Source organism: Dasypus novemcinctus, chromosome 3 (assembly GCF_030445035.2).
Source record: "Dasypus novemcinctus isolate mDasNov1 chromosome 3, mDasNov1.1.hap2, whole genome shotgun sequence".
Classification (NCBI taxonomy): Eukaryota; Metazoa; Chordata; class Mammalia; order Cingulata; family Dasypodidae; genus Dasypus; species Dasypus novemcinctus.
The window spans coordinates 105275382-105288925 of NC_080675.1; positions in this window are offsets into that span (position 1 = coordinate 105275382).

Genomic DNA, 13544 nt, shown 5'->3' on the forward strand with positions numbered 1-13544 from the left:
GTGACCACTGGAGTTGCTAAAGGCAGAGACAGGGAAAAAGAGGCGTAATATGAGGCATTTCAGGACTTGGAGTTGTCTTGAATGACATTTCAAAGACAAATACAGGATATTATATATCCTGCCATAACCTACAGAATGGAGTGGGAGAGAGTGTAAACTACAATGTAAACTAAAATCCATGCTGTGTGGCAATGATCCAAAATGTGTTCATCAATTGCAATGAATGTACCACACTAATAAAAGAAGTTGTTAATGTGGGAAAGGTGGGGGTGTGGGGAATGAGTCATTTGGGAATCCCCTATATATTTTTTTACATTTTATATAATCTATGTATCTCTTAAAAATAAATTTAAAAAAAATTTTTTAAAAAGAGGTTATCTTTATTCCTCATTTTGCAGAAGAAACTGAGAGATAAGTTACATAATTTGCACCAGTGTGGACAACTATTAAGTGGTAGAGCCAGAATTCTTATTTCAAAAGCCAAGCTCATTAATATTTTGCTAAATTGTCTCTCATCTTTTCCAATAACTATTAGCTCCTGAGGTTGTGGCTATTGATAACACTTTCCTGACATAAGTTTAATATTTGACCCAGATTCTGAAGTAATGGTCTTGAAGCAGTTAGGGCCAAAGGTTAAAGGACAAATAGGACAGGCCCCATTCTAGGGGAGTTTATAATACAGTCAGGAGTGAAGCTGGAAGGAAAATTTATGGTAATCTTTCTGAGACTTGGTTTCCTCATCTGTAAAATGTAAAATGGGTTATATTCCAGGTTTTAAAACAAGGGTTAAAAGAGATAATTATGAAAAATATTTATCACGTTGCCTGAAAATCACTATAGTCACCATCAGTGTAATTACCAAGAATGCTTATTAAAATAGGCAGAGCATGGTCCCAAGTTTACAAATGCTCACAGAATGTGGCTTTCCTTAGTGATCTTTTTTTTTTGGTATACAGCTCTTGTTTTCATGGTAAAACCAACCAACAAACAAAAATGATTAAAAAAGAAATGAAAATCACTGCAAGCTGAGGGATTCTGTTACCACCTAACAGCAAACAAAATCACCTACAAGGTCTTCGAGAGCAAAGACAGAATTGCAGTATCTGTCCCTCTCTCAGTAAAGTACATCTCTGAAGAAGACAAGTCACACATTGCTCTGAGAAACCACATGGGAAAGGGGCAAAGTTTCAGCACAGAGGAACTATTCAGCAACACAAGACCAACTCTGCTCTCTGGTACAGGTCTTTCTAGGCACAGAGTTTGATGGGCTGTGCTTCTCTCTCCAAAGTGGCCAGAGTGGTCATTTTTAGGTTCTTCCTTCTATTTCAGAGAGATGCTGTATACTGGGGCTTAGTTATGCTCAGCTCCCCACTTCCTGCCACTGTCGTTGCTATTCACATCATTACTACACCCACCCAACCTCTTCCAGGTGGGATATTCACACACAGACTTCCACCCCTCACAGTGGATGGGCTTCTTTTTCCCCTCTCATCCTTACCACCTCAACTCCAACGCAGAAGAGCAAGGGGCATACCTTGGTGTTCCCCTTACTATAGGTGAACGTTTCCTGCTGTGTGATACTCAGGGACAAAAGCTCTTCCATAAGGTTGTGAATAAAACATGCCCTTGGTCCTGTTGGTTGGAGCAAAAGGGTGTCTATAGGAACCATATTATCTAGTGTTCATAGTCTAACCAGAAGATTGGTAGAAAGAGGAGAATGGAGTTTCCTTGTTTCCAGGAGGTGACATTTTTCTATATCTTCTTCCCTCCTCCAGTGATTTACTTTTGGCTTCTGGTAATCTGCCCCACCTACCAGAACTGGATCACAACTCCCCTGAAGACAGAATACCAAGAGTAGAATGTGAACAGTCTTGAAATCAATGTTGTGTTTACTTCCCACATTCATCTATCACATGAAGAGAAATCTTGTGATCTGCCCTGCTTGCCTGGATAAAATATTTTGAAATTTACAAGCACTTCCTTAGTAAGAAAAAATAATATAAATACATAAAAATGTCTTTCCAGGAGGTCTTGTGCCTTAGAGTAGAGCTTACTGTTTTCACATCTATGATATCCTGTTCTTTTCATCCTCTTGATAATAAAAGAAAAGGAGTGAAACTTTTGAGATGCTTTATTGTTGATGGTTTTTGTTGTAAAATTATATATACTCATTGCCAAAAATAAAACAGACAACACAAAATGGTATAAAGAGTAAAAAGATTACACAAATAATCCTACTGTCCACAGATCACTAATATTTCAGTGTTGAGCCTTCAAGCATTACAATTTACATTTTAGCCTATATAGTAAAAATGACATTGTCTTATAACCAGATTTTTAACAAGTTACTCTCAGCATTCACAATGTTAGAATATATAGACATCTTTTAACCTTTATTTTAAATGCTAGCATGTTATTCCATTACATGGAGATACTTTATTTAACCAATTCCTTATTGATGAAAATTTTGATTGTTTTAAAAAATGTTCACAATGAATTTTTACAATCAATCTATACATCTTTGACTACCTGTTTAATTATTTTCTTGGGCTGTATTCCTAGATTCTCTAGATCAAAGGGTTTTTACACTTTTACAACTTTTTGACTGTTTCCAAATTATCTTCCACAAAGATTTTAAGGGAATAGAAATTATTATCATTTTCCAAGCACAAAAGAGGAAAGGGCATAGAGAAGCATAAAGAACTTCAATGGATTGCTGAAGGTCATTCAATTATTCACTGAAAGTACCTGCAGATGCATCTGTTAAACAACCTTAAATGAGATGTTTTAGAGCTAGAGAGCCCCACAGAAATCACTCAATTCAAGTCTCCAGTTTTTATAGATGAGGAAAAGAAGGTGTATAATTCTTGAACCCAAGTGTCCCTCTTTTGTTCTTCCTTGAATTGAAGGATGATGTCTGCTACTTGACATGGAGCCATTCTGCCAATCCAGTGCTCTAAGATCTAGATTTTCTCTGAGTCTATATTTTTTTGGTAATCAGTCCTTTTCCACAACAAATTTACCTAGCTCCACCAGCTAGACCAGCAGTCATGTTGCAGACAGGGTCTTAGTTCTGGTGCCTTGATTTTATTTTATTTTTTTAAGCTGGAAGGAATTCTCTTTAAGTGCCTTCCAGACCTAGGATTCAGGGATGCTGTTTGCCTCCATAAAATCATGTACAGTTAGAACCGTGGCCCTCCTGGTGACCACTAGGCGTCAGACTTTCACATCTCTCTTCCAACTATGCTGCTTACCCAATAATTAATTCATTTGCTCAGAGTCATTAGGTCTTATCTAAAGGGTCTTCTTTATCATCACATGAACATGGTCATTATGATGCAGAATCCTAGCAGATTTCAACAAGACTGATTAAGTCTGTCTGTCTCCTAGTTACTAGCTTTCCAACAGAGTTCTTCCTGCATAGCCTAAACCTTAACTCTGGGGAGGTGGAAGAAAGACTGACCCATAACCATGACTTTCACCACCAGTAGGCACCAAATACAATGCTTTGCAGGGAGAGCTACTTAATAAGTATTAGAAGAGTGATGAATGAGACCAGAAGGCTTCATTTGGTGAACTAGTTTCCAGGAAATATGATGTGTTGCCTACAATGCCTTGGAGAAGGAAAATTCTCATTCTGGAGATATCTTCTCACCTTCTTTTCCTGGGAAAAGACAGAATAACATACCTTGACAGGCACTGACTTACCTGGGCAAATGCATTCATTGTGATTTCCAACAATATATGTTAAACATTTGTAGAATTACTCAAACCAAAATAACAGCCCAGTCCCTCTAGTTGAAGTCTAAAAATCATTGGTATCTATTTTAATTTGTCCAAGAAATCACCATTCTCCATTCACCAAAGAAGAAGTAGGTGCTTTCCCTTCCTTTATTTTTAACTTTGAGTAATACTTTCAGGATTTTAAAAAATAAGACCCACAAGAAAGTAAATTGTATTGATCTGAGATACATTGCTCTTTACACTCCCATTTTACAGATGAAGATGGTAAACACAATACTGCCCCTACCACTTATCTTTACCATCACTGTACATGAGGTTTTCTTTTCCTTTTTCTTTTTGTAAAGTTTTAGATTACATAAAGGTTATGTTGAAAATGTAAGAGATTCCCATATACCCTACCTCCTCCTCCTCTAACACTTTCTCCCTTTCATTAGTACAGTGCATTTGTTACAACTGATGAGCAAATATTGAAGCATTGCTATTAACCATGGTTTATAGTTTACATTGTGGTTTATATTTTATACCACACAATTTTATAGATTTTGACAAAGTGAATAATGGTCTGTATCTGTCATTGCAATGTCATGCAGAACAATTCCAATATCCCCAAATGCCCTGTTACACCTATTTTTCCCTCTGTCTCTACTCAGAACTTCTGGTGACCATTGTCTTTATCAATGTTACAGGTTCTTACATTACTAGAATAATAATAAGTCTACTTTAGTCCATATTTGCATTCCCCCCTTATGTGTATTCATTCCTCAATCTTGAGGAGTTGGGATGATGATGCCCAGTCTGCTTTCAGTTGAGAGGGGGTTAGATCCCACGGTGCAGATGGATTGAACTGTCTTGCTTGCAGTTGTAGATACTTTCTGTTTTTTGGAATGGGCATTGTCCATCATCATCATCAGTTTGTTAGTTATCCTGGGAGAGTCCGATGAACTGGAGAGTAGGTATTGGCTGCAACTCTGCTGAGATTCAGGGCTCAGCTGGCATATAAACAGACTGAAGATTTAAGTCTCTGGGACATATACTAAACAGGCATGGTGCTAATTATATTCAAATAAAAGGTGCAGAAGGACCATGTATAGGAAAATTATAAATGAGTCTGACTCTGATACATTGGGGACATAGATTATTATATATTCCAAGGTAAGGTCCACCAACAGGGTTGTCTGCCCTGCCTATAGCTTCCAGATGTCTCGGAAGCCCTCAGGAGCATTCCTGCTTGAGGCATAGTTTACAGTGGCAGTCATGGGACACAAGGTATTAATGAGGCCCAAGTTTGTGCATCGAGGAAATCCAAATTGTGAAATGCATTGAGAGCAACTGAGATTGGATTTCTTTACTTACTTTACATAGGCGAAGTGTATTTGTCTCTTCAGCCCTTCCTCAAAGGAAGGATGGTGTCCATAAATTGACATGGAGCCCACCTGCTTTTATTCTGGCTTATATAGCATTTTGTAGAGGCCCCTTAGTTAAAGAAATCTGGGTTATTTTGGTATATGTCTTAGGAATCCAGTGAAGAAGAATCCAAGAGAAGAAAGGAAATATGCTAATTACCTAGTCAATTAATTTTTCATTAGCATTAGACACCACAAATTTACATGACTGAGGAGATATTCCATGTTAAATATGGAAACCAGTTACAGCCACAGTAATGACGCATGCAATCAACTCTGCTGTGTGTGAAGATCTCTGCACAACTCCAATAAAGCTTCATAATGTCTGATTAGTGTCAATAAGTCCTGTTTTGAGTAAAAATAGCAATAATGTGAAAATTCATTAAAAGAAACAAAGAATTCTAGACCTAGAGGTCACAATCATTTTCTATTAGTGATAACTGCATTTACTCTCTTCCTTTCCATAAAGACATTTTTTCAAAATAAACCAAATGACTTTTTCTAACTTTGGATTATTTTTTAAAGATTTTATTTATTTATTTATTTATTTGTTTGTTTATTTATTTATTTCCCCTCCCTCCCCACCCCGGTTGTCTGTTCTCTGTGTCTATTTGCTGCGTCTTTTTGTCCGCTTCTGTTGTTGTCAGCAGCACAGGAATCTGTGTTTCTTTTTGTTGCATCATCGTGTTGTGTCAGCTCTCCGTGTGAGCAGCACCATTCCTGGGCAGGCTGCACTTTCTTTCGTGTTGGGTGGCTCTCCTTATGGGGCGCACTCCTTGCTCATGGGGCTTCCCTATGTGGGGGACACCCCTGCATGGCAGGGCTCTCCTTGCACACATCAGCACTGCGTGTGGGCCAGCTCCACACGGGTCAAGGATGCCCAGGGTATATGGGGACCTCATAAAAATAAATAAATAAATTTATTTATTTATATTTAAAAAGTAAAAAAAATTTAAAAATTTTTTAAAAAGGAGGCCTGGGGTTTGAACTGGGGACCTCCCATGTGGTAGATGGATGCTCTAACCACTGGGCCAAGTCCACCACCCTCTAACCTTGGATTTTTAAAGTATTATTTCCCAAACTAGAAAACAACAACAACAATAACAATACCTGTCAGGGCCTTCATGGTTCATGAGTCTCAGGCCTTCTGTTTCAATTAACATTGCCAGGCATCAAATCCTCCATTCTAGAGTCTTCTTCTCTTTCCTAAGAACCACTTAGAGTGACTCTAGGAGCTACATTTTTTTCTTCTTTTTCTACAGCTCCTAAGAAGGAATGTGACAGCATTGAATCACCCATCTAACCAAATGCTGGGCAGTGCCTCACCTAACAGCCGTGCTCCTGGCTGATGCTCCTTCAGGTCAGGTCAGCTCTAACTATATAAATTATCTGAAAAACTCAACTAGGCAGCTCAGCTCTTGAATAGCCATTCCATTACTATGAAGATATGAAGTAACCATACTGACTTCAGTTGAAAAACAAAATCTGGGCATCTCTTTTAGAGCTAAGCTAAAAAATTGGCTTCTGAGACATAAGAATAGGGCAGTCCCAAGGCCAGGTACATTTTAAAAATATGAGCACTGGGCTCTCTAGAACCCTTAATTTCTCATCTAAATGCCACATATTTCACTGGAAATTGTGGAAGGTCTAGAGATAGAAGCCTGCATTCTGATTTGGAAAACTAAGATCTAGACTGGGAACAGGAGTTTCCAGAGCATATTCCTACCAAGGACACAAGCACATCTCCTAGATCTTCATCATTCGAATTAAGAAACTAACAAACTACTTAGTTTTTTGGCCTCTTCTTACAACCAGGGCAACCAGGGAAGTCTTTGCAGAAGAGGGGCACAAGAACTCAACTTTGACCTATGGGGAGAATTGCAGAAAGTAGGAATAAGAAATAGAGAGTTTGGTGGATGTAGTCAGGGAAAATATAATCTATATTTGGAAATTTTAAGTATTTCTGTTTTGTGGGAGCATGGGGTATAAAAGGGCAGTAAATGAGCTAGGTCTAGAAAAGGATGCTGGGAATTTTTTGGAAAAACTCTGAAATACCAGGCTTTGAAACTTGGATTTGAGTAGGTGATCAATAGGGGGTCATTGAAAGTTCTCTGATAGGTATGATCAAAGCATTGCACTGAGGAGGCTAATATAAGGGTGTTCAGGAAGTCAGGGAGGCAGATGAGGAGGCTCTTCTAAGCTTCTAGGCCTGATTTGATAAAGATTAGAACTCAGTGGTGCTTGAGGGAATGGAAAGAAAGGAGGACAGGGTATAATACACCAGGAAAAGGACTCGTTTCAACCCTAAGGCCCTTTTAAGCTCAAAGGAAAGAAAAGGTGATCATTATTCAACCTATGATGTGCAAGGGTAGTAATGAGATTGATTTTCAGATGCTGTTGGTGGAATTACCTTCTTATTATATAAGAACATTTTAAAAGTAGATATCATTTGACTATCGATGGGCCATTCATTATATGTGAAGGCATGCACAGGAATGGGAGAGCCAAGCTGGTCTGCACACAGCCCAAGAACATCAGGACCCAGAGGAGAAAAGTTTCCTGGCTCTCTGGTCTCAAAGAAATGTCCTCTTTAGGTCACAGCACAACATTTTCCAACCTGGGGGAAGGTCACTTTCCCCTCAAATGATTGGAGTGTTCTAAATGCTGCACTATGCAATGCCCTAAGCACATTTAGCAGATGGAGCAAAGGGGGCAGGAGGGACTTTTGAAAACTCACTTTTATTTCAGTAATTTAATATTAATTGTTCCTATGAAGCATTACAAGCTAGACTTTACCCTCATCCACAACTCAGAGATGCAAGCTACCTGTGTTTGCCTTGTTGGAAAAAGGCAGAGCCTTATACAAGTTCCTTAAGAGGTTTATAAAATATTTATTCCAATGGGCTGGTGGTTAAAACTAAAATTCGTAAGCTTTTCAGAAAACATCACATCCAGGTGCACATCACTTTATGTGAATCCAGCCCTAATTTCCCACTGCCTGGCATCATAATTTCAATGTTGTTCTTTACCTTCATTTCAAAAGGAAGAACTCAAGCTTAGTCTTTTCTGTTCACCCCAATCTTTACATCTCTGAGCAGTTATCATTCACCTTATCAGATCCAGAAGTTGAGTTTGTTGGCAACCAGAATAATTACCCCTTAACAACATTTCCATACATTGCATTGAATTTTGGTCAAATGAAAACAGGATATAACATAGTTATAGTGGCAATTCCACATGGACTTGAAATAGTTTGTGTAAAAGGACTTCTTTGGTACAATGTCAGTCACATACATAATGACAACTGACACATGAAAGAGGACCAAAAGTATAGCATTTCTCTGCCTTCACGCAAGGAAAGAATATAAGTGTGACACAGACTTGTACCCATGCAGGCACTCTGGGAAGCTGAAGCTGGAGAAGGACTTAGAAATACATGCAAATGCAGGTCAGAATTTTCTGGAATAAATACTAGTAGGACCTCATGGAGGGTGTTGGGTTGGTGTAGCAAGATATGGTTATATCTGGCTTTTTTACACAATGGTAAGTTGAAATAACGGATCCATTTGTTCTCTTTATTTTTGTCCAGAGATAAGACTATTTTAAAAAATGAAATTTATTGATGCATATTAATATTGATACATACTAATATAGCCAAAGTCATAACTACTATGAAGTGATAACCATTTGACCCCTTCACAGAGGACCACTCCTGATGTCCTAAAAGTTCTGCAAAGTACAGGGTCTAAATTCATTTCTCTTCATGTTTCTTAAACTGAATACCAGATGTTGTTAGCAGCTCTATAGAGTCCTAGGCAAACATATCTTCTGTCAAATTAAATTTAAAATTAAACTGCCACATTGAAGTTCCTGGAAGGTGTTCTCCTTGCTCATTCATAAATATCAGTCCTAGCCGAATTATCTTTAACAAGTCTTATATTGTACCATAAGAGTTGGTTCTTATAGTCAGCATTACTACTGAACTCTCCAATAGGCTTTGCAACCACACCTGGAAACTAGGTATCCATGGTAAAGTAATTATATTTTTAGATAATTTGACAAATTTTCTTCATCTTTTCATCTTCACAGTTTTTTTTTTTTTTTTTTGCTAGACCTATAGTTGCTGCTGACATAGTGAGGGTACAAGGGAGTTTAGATGCCAAGCATTAAAATGTTATACTTGATTGAAGATTTGTTTCATAAAATACTTTATCCTTTATTTGTGTACTGGTGTCACTGAGCTCGCACTCCTCCTCCTCCTCTCTGCCATAGAGAAAGTATTTGGGGGCAATTATGGCGGTAGGTGCCCCATAGATACCTCTTGCCCAATAAGTAGGAAAGGGGAGCCAGAGCTCCCATTTGTTCTTTAGAGTCAGCAATGGCTTCCTATAAACAACAGCAACCTTCTGGATCTTTTGGCTTTCCCAAGTGAAGCCACAGAATGGCAGCACTTTTCTCTTATGTGCACAGATAGATATGTGTACCCTCATTGCTAATAAGGTGTTGGGTCAGGCAGCTATGAGCATTATCCTCACTCATTCTAAGGACAGTGTAACACCAAAGTAGTTGACAGCAGGTTCCAAATGCTGTGTATGAGCTAGTTGAATATATTGCACATCTTCAATCAATCATTTGTTGAGTGTCTGCTGCATGCAGGGCACTGCACTTGAAGTCCAGAAAAGTATTTCATTCCATCAGTCAGTCAGTCATTCAGCAAGTACTAATTGAACACCTCCTCTCTGTCAGGCACCAGGGACCCAGTAATGAAGAAGACAATATGGGGTATACCCAGCAGTATAACTTTTGTAATGACAAGAACACTTGCACCACACACAATCTCAGGTTGCTGCTTGATCCCTCCTGCCTTGGAAGAGGCTGTAGAGTTGGGAATAAAGTCATGGCCTATGTCTGCCTGCCAAAATGACTTTACACTGGCAACCCTTGTCAACTTCTTCGAGGATCTTAATGCCATAGCCTCAGCATTTCCCCACTTCCTCTTCTCCCTACCTTACAACATCCCTAAGAGAGGAGACATAGCAGCCTCCTTTTAACATGGGAGACGGAAACAGAGAAGAATAGAAGAGGTTTTCTCAAATCACAAAGAAGGGCAGAGGCAGAACCAGAATTCTTGGCTCCATGAACTGTCTTATAGGATCCCATGAAAATGGTTTCAACCAAGACATGTAATAACAGCAATCAATGGCCTTTAAGACTTGCCTCCTCAATGGCATTAGAGAAATATCAATTATGTGGGAAGTAAAATATGAGACAAAGAGGTTAGCCAGGCAGAATTAATCCATTAGAAATAATATATAGGAACTGTTTGAGCTCATTGAAAGGACTCAGAGGTAAAGGATTTTGAGTTAAAGTCCAGGGAAGATGGAAAAAGCTTCATCTACCCAAATATCTCCAATGAGAGCCTGAGGATTTGGCCACCATTTTTTCAGGCCAACGGGACATAAAACACGTGGAGCAACAAGAGTGAGTTCCTACTTTAAACCTTACTGCCTTCCCCTGGATTGGCTGAGTATGAAAACCAGCTCCAAACTTGGAAAATCCACATATCCACATGCATAACAATCATCTCTGAGGACTGTGCTCTTCGTAAATGGGTGAGGGAAGTCATGTGGTGATCTGACACGTTTCCTCATGACTGAACTGTTTCTATGGCTCACGAGACTCAGAGTGGATGAACAGATGTGCCTCACTGCCCTGAGCCATCTATGCCCTCTCCAGCTGTCACTGGGCTGCTTGGACAGAGTCCAAAGAGTACATGGTGTTTCCTTCCCGTGGGCCCTCCCTGATAACCACACTGTCCTTTCTCTTTCAGAAGAAGACCCTGTTGCTCCTGAGGCAGTTTAAGGTTTTCACATGCAGATCATTGTGCTTACTGGACTGACATATTTTTCATTTGACTTGGAGTTTAACCATTTGACTCAGATGGTTCCGGCAAGCCCATTATTTGATAGAAGGGACCAGAATATTTTTATCTCATTCTACCTGTTAAGTGTGGGTTCCCTGGAGGAGGGGAATTGTGGTAACTTGAATCATGCCCCCACACGGATATGTTCAACTCCTAACTCCTGGTCCTGTGGATATGAACTCATTTATAAGTAGGACCTTTGAAGATCCCATGTAGATGAGGCTAAATTGAATCAGGGTGGGCCTTAATCTAATGTGGCTGAAGTCCTTATAAGGGAGAAAATTCAGACACAATCAGTTAGTAGAAGCCAGAAGTAGAAGAAGAATATCTTTATATGACTGAGGAGCAATGCACCTACAAGTGAAAGAACCCCAAGGATTGTCGGCCAGCCAGCACCAGACTGCTGCAGACTCCAGGAGAAGCATAGCCTCCCAATACCTTGATGTTGGCCTTTAATCTCCAAACTGTGAGCCAATAGATTCCTGTTGTTTAAGCCAATCAGAGTGTGGTATTTGTCATAGTAGCCCTGGCAAATTAAGATAAGAATTGTATGAAGAAAACGTTTAAAATCAGTGTAGAAATGGTATAGCACAGAGCAAATCTTCCAGAAATTCCAAAAAGGTTTACCAGACAACTTATTGCTAAAATAAGCATGTTTTTAAGTATATGAATAATTCATTGGTTGCTTGAAGAAAAACCAAGCTACACTGAACTGGATCTAGTCTTTTAAAATGCCATAATTGCCTTTCATTTGAATGGCCAAACAGTGCTTTACAAGTGAGCTGGATAGAAGATTTCTTTTACTGTATGTTTTTAAGCGCACATACATTCACAAAACAATCAAACCCTTCTTCTCCCGCCCATCCTGCCCAGATCCCTAGTATTCCATCATTAGAGATATAATCCTTCTAAGTTTCACCTTTTCTAGGCTTCCTTTAAAATGTAAATATCCCTTAAAGGGGCCCCACATTCACTCCTAATATCTTATTGGTCATGACATTTTCACTTTGCTTTCTTCTCTGAAAGGCGGACCACTGTTCCACAGAGAGCTCTGGGTATTGGGAAGGGGGTGGTGGATAAGATAACGTGGAAGGAAAGAGTGAGTGTAGAGGGACAAAGAGGCCCAGAAAAGGAGCTGGGAAGATTAAAGAGACAACCTTCCATACTCCGCCTAGGGGAGTGCCATGTTAAGCTAGACTTGATTCCACCTAAATGGCTAAAGAAAATTCTCCTTTCTAAGGCACAAAGCCTTACTTCCACATCAAGTCTTCTGGTGTCTTATTCTGACAAAGCCTCTACATTTCTCTAAATCATTATTAAAAGGTAAAATAAAATTGAGAAACTGGTATTTAGATAATGTCCATGTTCCACATACGTGTAAAAATACATGCACGGCTGCTACTGTGCTTTCCTGAGGTGAGGGTAACTTCCCCACAGATTCTGGGATAAATTGGGACCAAGCTTTGCAATAGTTAATTTACTATAAATAAATACTCTAAGCAATGTGAGTAACTTACCAGGCTCTTCACCATAAATGTCCTATGTGAAAACTGACCCCTGTTTGACACCTCAGCTATTTTAAAGCTACATGTAAAAATTCCTCAGCTCAGCTAATCTGTAAGGGCTAAAATGTCCTTGCTTCTGCACTCTGTGGGACTCTTCTGACAAGGAAAGCTAGTGTCTGAGAATAATTAAGTTCTGTTTGGGAGGTTGGTGTGTAAATGTCAAGAGCTTATTAATTCTAGGTCACCTTGTTAGACATTTATATTGAAATGCTGCAGAAAATAATACAGACATGCAAAATCTTCAAGTCAACAAGAATGCTTGCATTGGCTAAAGAGAAATTAATTCATTTTCTTTCAAAGTATCTAATAGTTATGTTTTAGAGTCTGAATCCTATGTAAACCAGAAATATACCACATTAATTTCTCTGTAGAGGACTGAACAAAAAGTCTAGATCTCACTGGATAAACAAATTGGGTGTTATCTGACATAGGTGAAAATTTCCCATGGGTGATACTCCTCCTGTTGATAGAACGCATATCATTCAGGCTATCTCTCTTACCCACCCCACCCCCCCACTTGCCTCACTCATTGTAATTTGCTGGGCTGCCACTGCAATAAACCAGAAATGGGTTGGCTTTTACAATGGGACTTTATTAGCTTAAAAGCTTACAGTTCTGATGCCATGGAAATGTACAGACCAAGGCATCATCAAGACTATACCTTCCTCCTGAAGACCAGCTGGTGGCAATCCTGGATTCCTCTGTCAAATGTCAAGACACATGGTTGTGTCTACTGATCTCTTCCTTTCTTGCTTCTGTGGCCCTCTCGTTCCTTGTCTGAATTTCATCTCTTATAAAGGACTCCAGTAAGAGAATTAAGACCCATTCTGAATGAAGTAGATCACATCTTAAAAGCCTACTCATCCAAAAGATCCTACTTACAATAGGTCCACATCCACAGGAATGAAA